This window comes from Euprymna scolopes, chromosome 3, assembly GCF_053919585.1.
Source record: "Euprymna scolopes isolate OS-2025 chromosome 3, ASM5391958v1, whole genome shotgun sequence".
Classification (NCBI taxonomy): domain Eukaryota; kingdom Metazoa; phylum Mollusca; class Cephalopoda; order Sepiida; family Sepiolidae; genus Euprymna; species Euprymna scolopes.
Window position 1 is genome coordinate 186,531,008 of NC_136484.1, and position 17,538 is coordinate 186,548,545.

Consider the following 17,538-nt stretch of genomic DNA (forward strand, 5'->3'; position numbering starts at 1 on the left):
GGGATCTTGCAAAACTAATGCTTTTAATAATACGAGGGACCATGCAAAACTAATGCTTTTAATAATACGAGGGATCTTGCAAAACTAATGCTTTTAATAATACGAGGGATCTTGCAAAACTAATGCTTTTAATAATACGAGGGATCTTGCAAAACTAATGCTTTTAATAATACGAGGGATCTTGCAAAACTAATGCTTTTAATAATACGAGGGATCTTGCAAAACTAATGCTTTTAATAATACGAGGGACCTTGCAAAACTAATGCTTTTAATAATACGAGGGACCATGCGAAACTAATGCTTTTAATAATACGAGGGATCTTGCAAAACTAATGATTTTAATAATACGAGGGATCTTGCAAAACTAATGCTTTTAATAATACGAGGGACCTTGCAAAACTAATGCTTTTAATAATACGAGGGATCTTGCAAAACTAATGCTTTTAATAATACGAGGGACCTTGCAAAACTAATGCTTTTAATAATACGAGGAATCTTGCAAATCTAATGCTTTTAATAATACGAGGGATCTTGCAAAACTAATGCTTTTAATAATACGAGGGATCTTGCAAAACTAATGCTTTTAATAATACGAGGGATCTTGCAAAACTAATGCTTTTAATAATACGAGGGACCATGCAAAACTAATGCTTTTAATAATACGAGGGATCTTGCAAATCTAATGCTTTTAATAATACGAGGGATCTTGCAAAACTAATGCCTCTTATTTTTTAGTACACCCGAATAGGTTAGAGAGGATTGAAAATTGTATTGTTATGATGACTGAACTTTGTGAGCTGGAAGTTTAATCTCTGTTGCAGATATTGACAGTGTGAGGCTCTACTAAAGCAACCACTGTCGACGGCGTGCATCAGTAGCCTTATTGAATTTCTGGCAAAATTGCGTTAAGACTGGCAGTGATTGTTTTGAGAAAATAAGTCATGAAGCACAAAAAGCAACGCTCCTTTTTATGGTACTACTCTCGTCTTTGTAGCTCTACATTTTAAAATAAAGAAATGTTTTATTTCAGAACTATGCACGTAGCCTTTTTTTAATTGCATTTTCATCCAAACAAAACGGTGTCCCTTTGATGTAGAGGCTACTATCAGGGACATAAGTTGCACGGGTAATATATAGAGAGTTGAGCAGCAAGATGTCTGTTCACATTACATTTGAACTTCTGTATGTTAGTACAGTTGGGAAAGGAGGAACTCGGAAGGAAATTCCAAAGTGTAGCAATTCTAGGAAAGAAACTATTAGAGTAGAAGGCTTTCTTACATCTAGAGATCTGTGTAGGGGTGGGACTTTGCTGTTTGTCGGGGGAAATTACGTCGAGAAGGGTACGAAGGCTTGTAGTTCGTCAGAGCATCCACCATTAAAGTACTTGTAAAACAGGCAGAGGGATACAACATGTTGTCGATGGGACAGAGGTTGTGGCTTAAATGACAGTTCAGAAACTATCAGGTTGGCGATTCTTTTTTGAAACCTGTCCAGGAGTTGCTGCAGCTAGACTGCCGTGTGTGTTACAGTGAAGAGAAACTCAATCATTGCCGCTTTTCATATAATAAAAAGAAAATACTCCTTTATTCATCATTTTTAAAGCAGGAAAGAGATTTATCTTTTTTTAAGAAGAGATACACCAGCGGAAAGACTTATAAAAATGTATAAACACAAAAAAATAAAAATGGTGTATTTTTCGTTTTAATACCTTCTCTTCTCTACAACTCATTTCACACACAGCAGATTTTAGTTATCCTTTTCAATTAGTTTCATGCAAAATGCTCAATTGCGTTCCAATATTTGGTTCCTTCCTGGCTTTTTAGCCAAGATCAAATAGTAATATATTATTATATATACATATATAAACATACCGTCTTTTCCTAACAGTTCCCTCTACCAACACCTTGTAATGCGACAGCCTCAAAAATGAATTTAGAAACATATCGATAAAAACACCTATTTTAGCCGTCTCACACTATAACCCGCGTCTCCTTCTCATGGAGGCCTTACTGATTCGTATAAACAAACCGACCATCAATCAGGCTATATATAAGAGAGAGGGTACGCTTAGGTGCTTCAAACGATTTTAATAGATTTTTTCAATAAATTCACTAAACCGGATTTTTAAATTCATCACTCGCTTGGAGACGACCTATGGAAGTCGAAAATGTTCGCAACTATAACAAATTTCTTTTTTACACTCTAACATAAGTTCTAACATTGGCCTAGAAAAAGAAAATAGATCGCAAAAGAAAAATTATTCCTGCTATTCAATGAAACATGCATAATGGAATAATGGAAAACAATGCTTATATATATATATATATATATATATATATATATATATATATATATATATATATATATACACGAGCAAACAGTTAAGAAAACATGTTAAAAAACACTTTGAAAAAGAGTTAAAAAACATATTTAATCTGAAAAGGAAACACTTGATAAGTGGATAGTCCTTAATCCGCGGAGTTTCGAAGAAATACTTTCCTTCTCATCAGAGGTTAGGAATTAGCAAAATGCGAGATCGGATTTTGCATATAAAGGTATTTGATGAAACAAGTCAAAGACCTTACTTGATAACAAAAAAGTGAAGCAGAGGGAATATGGTTAAGAAAAAGGTGATTACACGTGAATGGATAGTCTGGTGAAAGATAAATAATCCAATGACGGTAAAATCCAAAAATATAACTTCAAGAAAGTTAATTGAATTTCCATTTGCACAAGTAAAATCCAAGGAAATCCCGTAATTGGAAGATGGTCCAAAATAATCCAAAGGCCGAAATCCATGGAATAATTCACAAATATGTACAATAATATTAATAAAAGAAAAATAAGATATGCTTTTCAAACTGCTGCCAATATATATATATATATATATATATATATATATATATATATATATATATATATATAATGCGTAACATAGGTGCCTCTCAACGTAAATAGCTCTAACTCGACAAGCTGCAAAAATCCCACTTTTTCACTGTAGAGATTCCTAGATGTTAGAAATCCTACGTAAATAGTTTATTCCCTCGAACTGCCAAACTTTGGAATCCCATCCCTGTAGCTCTGACTGTACTAACGTGCATTATGAACAGACATTCTGCTGATCAACTCCCATACATAGTTCCTTTGTAAGTATGGACTCAAGTAGTATCCCCTTTGCGCCCAAGTGGCACTATACCTTGTTTCGGGTTAATAAGAGTATAAGTTATGTTTTGATACTACACTTTGATCCAAGCCAAATGTGGAAATTGCTTGTCTACATCTAAAATCTGTCTAAATTGTGACAAACAAACCGACTGAACCAACTTTCAGCGACGATGAACGCGTATCTACAAAAGAATGAACACTATGTTTCAGTGTGCAAAGTATTTTGTGTTTCGTGCACGGTTTATTGCTCGTTGTCCTTGTAAATTCAATTATTCAAGTTTTGTGGTTTTGTTTTGGATGGGAAGCCATTCAATTCAGTTTGTGCTCTTTTAGAAAATTGAACTGACCTTATCTATAGAAAAAAGGTTTAATGTGACTGCGATAGTTATGAAGATAAAAGTTATTGTCTTTCGTTTATTATCGTCACCATCATGAAAAAGATTACAACACCAAAGCATTATCGGTTCTATTTTTTGAAATTATAAAACATACACAAAGGCAAGGGAAAACATAATATCGCATTGTTTTAATTTAATGACAAAAGAAAACGTTCAAAGTAAACACATTTAGAAAGTTAGAGATTTTGAACAAATTATTAAAGTTTCTATCTTGTTCGTTTATTTTCTTCAGTTTATGTTTAATTGCTAACCTTTTCCATGGATAGCTAAAACCAAAGACATTAAATATAAAGAATAACTATTATATTAGTAGCAGTAAAAATATTCGAACTGAGATCAAATACGAAAGACAAGGAGTCCAGTAACATAACCATTAGCCCGGCTTGTCACGATCTTCTAAAAATGTTTTAAACCTAATTATTCTTAACATAATGTGAACGATTCATACCAATTTTTCAATTTTCACCGCTTAGCCGCCCCTTTTTCCCGGATGAAACCCGACTAAAATTTTTTCCACATGTCTGAATATCTTATATACTAAATAAGAATCTGTAGATAAAAATCGTTTAGTATATAGGTTGACAAGTGTCCTCGCACACACATTCATTTTTATAGATATGTAGATTTACTAGCTGTCCTTATCTGCCGTTGCTTGAGAATATTTGCTTGTATTTTTCTTTTTAATTATTTTTTTTTAATATTTTAGAAGAATTTAGGAAACAACTGATCAGAAAAAAGAATCCTGGAGAAAACTACTGTTTAATAGTCTAAACATAAGGCGATTAATAGTTTTAAACCGTTTTTGTAACTATTAAATGGGGACTCATTTCGAGTTAAAATCTTTAATATTAAGCTGTCAATCGTACACTTGTATGTGGACGAAAAATCGAATCTTTAAAGCAATCGAAGTTAGCGTTATATCACCGTATATCCATATTTTAGGTGTGTTCTTAATATTAGATGCGTAATATTTTTTTTAACTCGAAGTGGTTTACTAATATTAAAATGGTAAAACCATATTTATCGCGGTCTGTAAACAATTTGTCATTGTATTATATTCAGGCCACTAATCTGCAGCTTTACCAAATCATGATTCTACTTTTTAAAAGAAAATAGAATTGAGGAACAGAGAATGGCTTAATATTTAAGCTATTTTAGAACTATCAAGTTGTTCACAAAGTTCAAAACAACTTTGAAAGGAATTTCAAAGTAATATTCCCGTAAATATTTAAAATATTTAAATGTTCATTTTTTTTTATTTTAATGTGATCTGCTATTCTGTTAGCTTCCATGTTCTATCATCCAGGTTATTTTCAATATTTGTTCTTTATTTGATGGGTGGTTAATCTAAATTTCTCTTGAAGGCCAATAACAGCCTAATTTCTATTTGCCTATTCTAGGACGTTTTTCGTCAAAATAATATTTACAACTTTCGATAACCATGCTATTCCCCCAATTCCGTAAAGAGACGATCTCCACATATTTGAACGTAGAGAAACAAACTGATACATTAAAAAACGAGAGCATTAAAATCAATAGTTTCCTAGTTTTAAGTAAATCAAGATATAAATTCTTCGATTTTAACATTCAACCGTTTCTATATAGCATCTAGCGTTCGCTAGACAGAAGGGCACAATAATAACATCCAATTTAAATGTTGCAATCAATTCATCATCCAATTAATGAGACTAATTTATCAATGTCCAGTTTTATCGTTCTTCATAGATTACAATTGTGCTGATTCAGCTTGACTGGTTTTACAACGTATCGATCATATCGAAGTTAACCAAGGTTGATCAATTGTAAATAGTACATTTGATACGATTCATTGAACATGTGTTGCTATTTAACGCATAGTTGAACGAGAATTGTAGGGTCAAATTCATTTTAAGGGCATAATCGCGCGTGCTAAATCAGATAACAGTACAAAACTCATGGGCTGATCCCTTTGCAAAGGGGAGATCTGAATGCATATGCCCTCAAAGAGACATCAGCTTAACAGATCACCTCTGCCAACTTCGTCAAAAAGGTTGCCCTATCTTAAGGGACGATATCATTAACGGAACAAGAGACTAAACAGGCATCAGTGTTTAAATGAGATACCTTCAGTTAATCTGTTGAGTGCAATTTATTGTTATTTAGTAAACGTTTTTTTATACTCACATTAAATCCAAACACGGCATATCGCCACTTGGATGTAAAGTGCTACTAATTTGGACCATGCCGAAGAAAGCAAAAATGTTAACTTACGTTACATTTGTACATATCAGTACAATTAAGGAAGCAGGCAAAAGGGAGGGAACTCCAAATTCTAGCTGTTCGAGGGAAAAAGCTTTTAGAGTAGAAATCTTACAGGTATTTAGAGACCTTAACAGTGAATGGATGTATTTTGTTGCGCAAATGTGGCAGCAATACTCCATGCATGAACGGATGGTGGTGCAGGATACTCTCAGGTGGGAGTAGTTTTTTAGTGCGATATTGTTGACTATGTTTTCATTTAATCGATATCAAAATGGTGACTGATAATTCCAGCATTAATAAAATAATTTTTAATGTTTTAATGGATTTAAAGACTGCTCGAAAATACAATACTGTTACACAACGAAACTAATTATTTAAAGTTGAAGTGACATGTTAAGGTCAAATCTAACTCCCAAATATAAGTCGATGAAAACACGTGATTGTAAGATAAAGATCGTTAATCTCTTTTCTGGCGTCATGTATACCAGTAAAGACGTGTCTAAGTCACTGTCACCAATAGAGTGGGAAGCGCACTATTTGGCGATGTATAAAGAAACAAATTACCTGTCTATGTCTATCACGCAAGGAAGTTGTCCCTATTATTTTTCATATGATTGTTTTAATTTCAATAACCTGTTTTCATTGATTAACATCGGCGACCGAGTGTTTCCGTCAACAAATGATCCACAACATTGGTTCGTTAATGGTTTATAATAGTTTCTACACGATGGTTATATTTATTAGTGGATAATTATAGTAAATTTCACAGAAAGATTCAACAAAAAATTCTGAAAAAAAAATCAACGGATGTAGCACAAGGCCAACTATGTAAGTAACAATGAAATATTTGGGAAAAAAATGTTAAGATTTGTTTATAAACAGACACCATATATCCATTATAATAAGATAAATTGTACAAGTGTTCAAACATTAAGCTTGCAAATAAGTGTACGTATGTAAGCATGTCTGAAAAATGGTAATTTATTTTGTTTTGTAACTTAACGTTTCATTATTTTCTGGTTTGCCAATTTTTCGTTATTTCTTAGTCAATTCTGTACATTACGACTGCGTGTATATTTCAGTCTTATAAAACCATATCAGCTTTCTTAATTTCAACGGTTATGGGTTATACAAAACCCTGCCAGTGCAGCCTGTTAATAGGAAGTGGTCGCCTGTCTAGACTGCATAAAAAACGACTTTCGCATATATTCATCAAATAGAAGTTTTGTAAATCTAGAAAGCTGCATCGAAATTCACTTGCGACGGCCATGAAATACAAGGTTGTTGCTGTTCACTTGTAATTGATGAGGGTTGGGTCAGTCGGAGGACAAGCGAAAGGAAATGGTATAGGCTTAAGACGCGTCAATTCAATATACGCTCGTTGCGCTTAAATAACTTCTGGAACGTGAGCGTGATAGACCAATAATATTAACATTACAGGTATAAGCGTGAGGCACCTCGGCTTGACGTTCACAAGGGACACGGGTTGGGACAGAAACATTGAGGGCATTGCAAAGACTGCTGCAAAGAAGGGGGACTCTTTACCGTGCTAGAAAGCTACGTACGCCCGAGAGTATCCTGCGCCTCTACAAGGCAACCATTCGCCCATGTACGGAGCATTGTTGCCATATTTGGGCTAGTGAGTTTTTCTCGCACTCTAAGACAGGGTTCAAAAAGAGTCGCGAACCTAATAGGTCCCATACTGTCAGCTAAGCTTCAACCGCTGTCCTGTCGACGAAATGTTGCATCCCTATTCTGGGTTCCTGCTTCCCTGACTACTGTTCATAAGTTCAAGTCTAATGTAAACAAACCTCTTGCTGCTAAACTCCCTACATAGTATCCTTTCAAATTATGTTCCAGATAGTAGCCCCTTACAGCAAAGTTGAACTGTGCTTTTTTTAGGGTGGGGTGGAAATGCAAAAACAAAAATGATATTACCAACTTCAGCGTGACAGATAAAGCGAAGTATAAATCGAACCTATAGCCTTAGGTGTACAGAGTCTTTAATTTATGATATGGCCATTTAAAGACTATAATTTAGCAATAACATCCCGTTTCAATAGTACGCGTGACGGACCAACAAACGGACAAAACCTCTCATAAAAACGTGTGGACAGATCTTAGAAAAACATCGTGACTTTGAAATCAAATATTTTGAATCCAAAAATTTTGGTAAAAAAGGCGTTGAAAGAACTAAAGAATCCCATAAAAGAAAGTTCCTATTCTCTCGATGACAAGAGTCGTGAAATAAGCCTCACATATAGACAAGAGTCTGGCATTTGTTCTCACAATGAAGGAAAGGACAATGGTTTCCTTGAAAATTGAGACTAGCGAAGGCCACCCAGGATTTCGGGAAGAACTTGCTGGATAATTGCTTGGATTAAAACTTTTTTTTTTTGCACAAAGGAAAATCATGAAAGCTTTAATAAATGAAAAAGCGATTAATCATGAGGATTGAGATGGTTTTTAAAAACAAAAAAGAATTGCTTTGTCCTACCTTATCGAATGAAGATGCGATGTCGTCTCTAAATGAACAATCATGTTCAGTTTTAAGTTGGATTGCGCGGTCATTAGGTACAATGTTTGAGAGAGGCTGGCCAGAGAACCAACGATCCCAAACTCAATCGCCACCCCTCCCTTGGGAACCGACGACCCTAGACTTAATCGGGTCTCCTACCCAGAAAATTAACGACCCCGTTTTCACTCTGTACACCTCCGGCTCCCAACAACCTTCGACTCACTCTGGCTTACCCAGGTCCCACGGGTTTCATTTTAATTAGTTTAAGTATAAATAATTCGTTATCTCTACAATTCACAATGGTCTTTGTGCATTTGGAATTTTGAGTGTTTACATTTTAATAAATAAAACTTGTCAAGATGTGGTTTAATGTCTACATACACCCTAACACAGGCACAAATATATTTATGTGATTACAGACGCACTGGCCTCTAAACAAATACTCTCTAAACATGCATACATCTGTCCAATCGTGTTTTTTTCCAATGAAACTAATAGCCTCATCAATCATTAGCACACTTGTCGACAAATGCACGTATAATACTGACACTTAAGAAAACACCAATACTAATAGTTTATAAATGCTCGCACTACAATTTATCTACAAACTAATTATCTGATTATCTACCAAAGCGTGTATATCCCTCTCTAATATTCACACACTCTGTATATCTAAAATATTGGTTCGATGGATATTTGAATGTTAACTTTTTCTCAACATCCTCCCTTCCCTTTTTGCTGCTGAAGTGATCATGTAAAATAAAATAGATATCGTTTCTGAAACGATCGTACACAAAAGTTTTTTTTTTTTTGAATTCTTGGAACGTGTAAATCTTTTATTAATTTCAATACCGAACACACATATGTATGCACTTAGATGCACGAACGCTAGTAGGTTGTTCGGCGAATCTACTTACATTTTTGACCCGCCATATGTGACATCTGATCTGATGCTATATATATATATATATATATATATATATATATATATATATATATATGATATGGCGTCATTGTGAAGAAAACAAGAGACAGGAATACGGATATATTATATTAGTGATGGGACGATTAAAATATTTTCCCGATTCCGATACAATTACAAATTCCAATTCTTTATAAATCTCGAAATTTTTAACTATAGGGTTTCAATTTTTTCGATTACCGTAAAAATAACATCTTACATGTACATATATTTTCTCAAACGTAAAAAAAAAACAAACAAACACACTTGTGGTGGGGGATCTATAGATTTGTTTTACTAGTAATTTCAAACCAGTAAATATGTATTCCTTTATTACTATCAGCAAAGAGATTTTGATGTAAACAAAATCAAATAAAAGATAACTAAAGGAATCGTTTTTAGCATCGGATAATGAACAAATTTTTCCGATTCCCGATTAATCGTCCCACCATTAATTTATATATATTAGTTTATTTTTTTCATAAGCGATTCTGTGGTGCTTTTTTTTTTTACTCCCGAATGCTTTAAAAGGGAGAAGTTATCTGCTCTTTGTTTATATTTTAAGTGCCCTCCCCCCACATTTTTGGGATGTATTGTTTGTAATTAATTTATTATTTAAATATTTATTTTAAATATTTTCTACGTGCAAAAAATTAATTATATATAAAAGTATATATATAAAAAAAGTTGTACTAATAATCTGAGAACAAATAATATTCAAAATAAGTTTTCTCTGCATATCTCGGCACTGCTTTCGGTCGACTGACATCTTGCATACAAAACAATACGAATTCAAGAAAGTGACGATTGGAGAATCTTTTACTACAGGCTCCCTGCAAGGAAGTATCCTTTGCTTCTCAACTCTTTTTTTTACACACACACACACACACACACACACACACACACACACAATGTAATATACTGATAGTAGTTTCGTCTTTTCAAGATTTATCAGTGTGACTAGACACAGCGAGGTTAAAAAAAAAATGGACGCGCATCATTACATTAACGCATGTATATAGACATAAAAGCACAATCTTATTTATTCCAGCATTAAATATTTCAAAGAACTATTTTATAAGTAAATTTCAATTCTAATGAACAGGCATAAAAAAAGTTAAAGTCATACATTATTTAAGTATTCAGTTGATAGACTACTTGCTTTCATTATGCAAACTATTGGCAGCCACTCAATCATTTTGGCCAGACAACAGTGAATGCATTGAGCATGAGGTAAATGTAATTTCGTTTTAATCTGTGCAAACTTGAAAGCACACAATATCTGCATAATGACGAATGGAAAATATATGTAAACGATGAATGGACTGCGCTTTCTTAGACATTTTCACAGATACAGCATGGGGTGCGTATTTATGTTGATGCTGGGTGTATTCATGGTTACGAGTCTAAAACTAGATACCTCTTTTTTCAAGGGGAGACAATCACTTTTCACTCAGACATATTTCCTATAACGTATTTATTTTGTTGTAATCGCACTTTATTCACTATATTTTCTTGAGGTTGACATTGTTTTCTTTTTTTTTTTCTTACTCGCCTTCACCCAAAACAAGGCATACTGCCACTTGGACGTAAGGTGCTACTGATTGGGACCATGCCTAAGAATAATTAACAAAATGTTGGTTTACATTACATTTAAACTTATGCATATCAGTATAATCAGGGAAGCAGGTAGGTAATTCCAAAGTCTAGCTATTCGAGAGAAAAAGCTATTAGAGTAGAAAGCTCTCTGGCATTTAGGGACCTCAACAGTGAAGGGGTGTGATTTTGTTGCTAAGCTGGATTGTCGGGGATATGTATATCATGTGGGCACAAGTGCAAGGAGTTCATCAGATCACATTCCATAAAAATACTTGTAAAACAGGCACAGAGATGCACTATTTCGGCGATGCGACAAGTGTTGAAGCCTAGTTAACAAATTGGGACCTATTAGAGTGGAGACCTTTTTTTTTGATCGTATCCAAGAGAGAGGCTAATGGTAGATACACCAGCCCACATGTAGGAACAATGATCCATGCATGGGCGAATGGTGGTCTTGTACAGGTACAGGATGCTCTCAGGTGTGAGTAGTTTTCTAACACGACAGAGGAAGCCCACCTTACTGGAAGCAGCCTCCGCAACATCCTAAATGTATTCGTTCCAGTTCATATTTGAATGTTAAGCCGAGGAGTCTGAAGGAGAAATTCACCTAGTAGGAAATTATTTGTCATGGATATCGGTAGTTGGAGAGGATTCTTGTAATTGTTAAAGGAGATAAGCTTAGTCTTATTAGCATTAAATATTACCATCCATTTACGTCCCCATTGCACTACCGCCTGGAGGTTATTTTCTAACGATTCTGCCATTGTTTTAGATTTGTGTACATCCGTTCTTTCCTCGGGCATATTATAGAACGTTGTATCAGCAAATATACACATCTCTGACAATATTATTGGGATGGTTGTTAATGAATATCAGGAATATAAGAAGATTAATTGCATTTATTATTCGTCCAGTTATATCGTATGCTTTTATTTTCAATAGCAGCTCTTCATTCCAAAACTTTGTCAATGGGCTTGGATATATCGAGGACAACAGTTCTGGCTTCGCTCGCCTTAACCAGTGCATGTTATGAGTTCAGAGATGACTTAAAATATCTGCAGTAAAATGACATTGCCTAAATCTGTACTATTTTTCAGAAAAGATTTGTTTTATATATTTTATATAATTTTGTGTTTATATTGCTACGTTTACTTTGTAATCATTATATCGTGTATTAATGGAATCAATGTGTTGTATTACGATAAGAATACAACGAATAACTAAGATAATTCGACGGAAAAGGACAGTATCAAAACGTATGCACCAAGTCCAAGGGAGTTAACTCCTGAAAACCCGACGCAGTGGTATTTACACAACTTTATTTGAATATATATATATATATATATATATAAACAAGAGATAGACAAACACTGATTATCAACATCCATTTAATCATAAGTTTTAAAAGGAAATTAGCCAAATTCCGTTTTATCTACTAAATATAACAATCTACCGATTTGTGTAGCTTTTAAGGTTCGACCATTTTTGTAAGCGTTTGTTTAAGAATCTTTTATCGTTGTCTTCGGGGCCTTGTAAACCCATCGGATTTTACATAATATAAAACATGTTTAAGAACTCAAAAATCGAAAATCAAATAAAAATAAAACACGTTCACCTTTTTCTGTTAACCATTATAGACAATCGCCAAAAATGTGTAAAAATGAAGCTAAACAAACATTTTATTTGTATTTTTACCATAGAATACCGTTTTTACTGTGAATTATTTCATTTTATAATTTTTGGACTTTAAGAATGTAATTTCCATGAAAGAAAAGATAGTAAATAAAAGGAATTTAAATATGATGCTAAACGTTAAAAGAAAATAATACTTACATGGACTCGATGACAGGGAACAAATTTTCTTGCTCTAGAACTTACCTAAAATAAACAAAATAATTTTTCAATTAGCAATACATAATTTACTAAACTGTTTCCAAAAAAAAAAAAAAAAAAAAAAAAAGCTTTAAGCAATGAAAAAAAAAGAAAACAGGTTTTAAGCCATGAAAAAAAAAAACCGGTCTCATTTTCATAATTTGTAATTGTGCGCATTAAGAACAGAGTATCGTCAGCTATTTCCGAAAAGTCACGAAACGAGAATAATTTCTCGGGTATTTCCGTAACGTAAATTTCTAAAAATAGAGACTATTACTGCGACAGGATTTTTCTTAATAGTTTCTTAATCAACTCTATAATTGTCCACTTCGAGTTAATGTGACGAATGCGGTATGTATAAAGAAAAACATGAAATTCCAGCAAACAAAAAACAAAACAAAAATAAAACATAACTTGTAGCAATTCCAATACAGATTGGAATTTGTGTACCCCGTATTGACAATATAAACGTCGCCATAAAAACACGAGAAATGATCTTGAAGCACGTTTTAAAAAGAAAAAAAAAATCTCTCGTGGTAAAATGTTAAAAAAAGTTGTAATTGTTATGTTCATTAGCGGAGAACTTCCTGCCTACGAAGATTGCCGAACATCCATATTCTTCTACTGAAAAACGAACACAAGGCCAAGAATCCACAGTAGATGTGTAAGCATGAAATAATTAATCGCACGTAAAGATATATATTTCTTTTAAATTATTATATATATATATATATATATATCTTCAATTATATATATATTTGAAATTATTATATATATATATCTTCAATTATATATATATTTGAAATTATTATATATATATATATATATTTTAAATTATTATATATATATCTTTTAAATTATTATATATATATCTTTTAAATTATTATATATATATCTTTTAAATTATTATATATATATCTTTTAAATTATTATATATATCTGACAAAAATCGCCTTAGACAAACATGAAGCCACTTTATGTAAGGTCGAAAACGCGCAAACAATGACATTCTGATCCAGAAAACAGTAATGCCTCCGTCTTTGTTAGAAACATCAGTCATGGAATGTGAGGACTAAAGGACAAAATACGGGAAGCGTAAGTTACCAGGCTGAAAATGGTTCACTTTATACCATCGGACTGCATTTCTTTCTTTGATGCATGTTTTATTAAACAGCAGTGACAATTCCTGTTTGTTTCTTTTCAGATCCATCTTTTCGGGTCGGCGATGTCTCAGATTGCAACTAGCATATCTTCATCGGAAACGTAGTTATACAGGCAAACACACCCATCATCAACCAGACTTAATCCAAGGATACTTAAAGGCTTTTGAAACGATAACCGACTTAAATTCTACAGTTGTAACTTTATAACTTATCACGTGCCGGGCAAGCGTCGAAAACGATTGTAGATATGTCGAACTCTTGTTCACACTCGAACAGAACATTATATCACTGGCCTGCAAAATTGTAAAGATTGAGTCGAAAAAAAACAAAACAAAAAAAAACTAACAGACGAAATCAATTTAATAAAAAAACAATATATTATAAAATAATTAAATAATCGTAGCGTAAAGCTTTAACAGAGCAAAACATATCACAAAAAAAAGAAAAAGCTCAACACTATCAAGGGGAGCAAAAATAATATTAAATGAAAGAGGAATAAAAGTTATGACTTTTATTATCAGAACAATAATGAAAGGTATTTGTAGACAAAACCTTTTCGAGCCATGACATTTCGGAGGTAAATGCTTCTCATCAGAAGAAGAGAAGGATCAGAATGATACAAAATGCGACTATAGGAAAACTGGTTTAATGGCATTTAGAAATGAAATGAGATGAAGGAATGGGATAAAATGGTAAATAGTAATTAAAAGTAGGTACAATATATAATGGTAAATCTGACAGATTCCATATATATATATATATATATGGAAATACATATACAAATAGATAAACATAAAACGATCTGAAAGTGAGGAAAACGGGATGAGAAAAATGTTCCAAATAAGTTAAATAAAATTATATATATATATATATATATATATATATATATATATATATATATATATATATATATATATATTACAGACACGCAAAAGTGATAGGGGGAGACAGAGGTGGATAACATGGAGATGCTTTCAGAAAGTGAGTATTGTGTATATTTTATGTCATATTACACGACAGGAAATTAAATATATGTTTGCAGCAAAGTTTAAATACACACGCCGATCACAGAAATATATCTACAATTCTCACAAAAGCCATAATTTTGAAAACCCTGACGTAAATGTTTTCAAACCCGCTTTGAAATAAAACATGCTACAACTTGAAAACTGTCCTTTATTCTTTTCATCTTGTGATGTTTTATTTTGTAAAACTTATTAAATTGAATAAATGATAAACTGGAAAAATTGCATCAAAGAAACAAGTCGCTACACGAAAATATTTGTGTTCTCTTGAAGAATTGGAAAATCATGGTGTTTATGAATGTCACGTCCGCTCTCGCAGAGTTGATCGGACATGAAAATTGAGAAACTCGTATGAACGGAAATATCAGAATTTCAAACATTAATAATCATATGCAGTTTTATTTACACGTATCAACAATTTTTTAAATTCCATTTGTGTCACTTTGATGTAGGGACTACTATCGGGGACAGCAGTTGCTGGGATACTATGTAGGGAGTCGAGCAGCAAGATGTCTATTCACATTCCACTTGAACTTCTGCATGTCAGTACAGTTAGGAAAACATTAACCCTGGAGTGAGTTCCGGAGTCTAGCAGTTCTGAGGAGGAAACTGTTGGAGTAGAAGGTCTTCTTACATCTAAGGATGTAGAATGTGTAGGGTGGGATTTTGCTGCTTGCCGAGTTTGTCAGGGGTATTTACGTCGAGGGAATACAAGAGCATGTCGTTCGTCAGAGCATCCACCATTAGAATACTTGTAAAACATACAGAGGGATGCAACATTTCGGCAATAGGACAGTGGTTGAAGCTTAGACAGTACAGGTTGGCACCTCTTTTGAACCCTCTTGATGAAAAATAAACACAAAATAATAGACGGTGCTGAGGAGCGTGGGGAAGTCTATTTAACTAGTAATATAGAAATAAGAAAAATAAAATGAAGTAAATTATCTAAAACAAAAAAATAAAAAAAACACCATAGAACAATGACATCTTTGGCCGATTTGAGACTATATTTTTGGGACTGTAAATATGTAAAACTTGATGGAACAGTCAAGATGTGGCAAAAATATACTATTTATGGACGAATGGTGGCTTTGTAAAGATATAAGTTACTTTCAAATATAAGCAATTTTCTAGCATGGTAGAAAGAGGCCGTACAGTTCAAGGTATTCGTTTCAATTCATGTTGCTACTGAATTTTTAGCCGAGGAGTATGAAGAATTGAATCTCAGAGTTATTTGTTATAGGAATTAATGATTATATATTTAGAACAACCCACTAATAAAGGCGCAGTCTCTCTCACACGAGTAATATCATAAAAAACAAAGAAATTAATTTTAAAATCAACAACAAAAATGAAATCGATGGTCAATTATTATTGTTTAAATACGAACTACGTACATGCACTTAAAAAAGGTATTTGCTTAAGAACTCTAAGAACGAAGTGAGATCTTCAGTATCTATACGTGGAGGGGAGGGGACAGGAGAGTAAAACCCGCGTCGTATAAAATGGAGTCTTTAAGATTTATGTAAACATTCTAATGAAGAAGTTTGTCTAGCCAAATAAACAGTCTGTCTCGCTAACCTTTTCAAATTGAAGTAGATCTCCTTTTTTTTATTGGCCAAGCGATTCTTTGAGATCTTTTTACTGTTTCTTTAACGGGTGGGGGTGGGTTAAATTGATGAGAAAATTGACTGACCAATTTTATTGTTTGAGAAAATGTCTAATCGTGCACTAATCAACAGCAGTAATTGTCTACTGAACAACAGTTAATAACAGTCATTACAAACGAACATCGCCAATTCATGACATCAAAACAGCAAAGAAAAGCTCGACTCTCCTCGACTGAAAACATCCATTCATTTATTTATCAGTAGCATCCATTAAAGGTCACCTGCTAAGGCTTGTTTTCATTGATTATCATGAGGCTAATCTTCAGTTTTTAATCGAAACAAGATGGTTATATATATATATATATATATATATATATATATATATATATATATATATATATATATATATATACAAACAGATTTAGTTGTACAAACATATCATGGTAACAACTACGGGACATGATTCAACCATATATGTACTAAGATTAATTTCCTGAAATCCCCAAATAATTGTCCATATTCCACATGTTTTCATATTGAAGAATGGAAGAAAAATTAAGTACGTAATGATCACGTAGCTCAATTCAAACTATCATCTTTAACCATGCAAATTGTAAAACATATCCAATATGAAAACAGAGAGCAAATATATTTATTTTATCAGGAATAAATAGCTCTACACATTATTAAGCACTATTATATGAACACAGTTAAGATTTCTCCGATTTCACCCAGTGGATACAAACCTTACTATATATTATTCTGAGATTGCGTGTGTGCATATATATATATATATATATATATATATATATATATATATATATACACTAGCAAGGAGACCAGGCGTTGCCCGGGACTGAACACTCCTATATTTTTATTGTCATCGAAATCCGTTAAATCGCTCGGAAGGAAGCTTCACATGCTTCCATGCAGTAACTTAGTCCAAAATGTTATTCTACATTGCACTCCAGAGAAGCTACTCTTTC

At 33.1% G+C, this 17,538-nt stretch overlaps 1 protein-coding gene across 1 annotated transcript in view; it reads right to left on the reverse strand.

Annotated features, from left to right (window-relative positions):
- LOC145260380 (cadherin-related tumor suppressor-like) overlaps positions 1–17,538 on the reverse strand; it is a 736,127-nt gene that overhangs the window by 340,619 nt on the left and 377,970 nt on the right. The window lies entirely within an intron of this gene.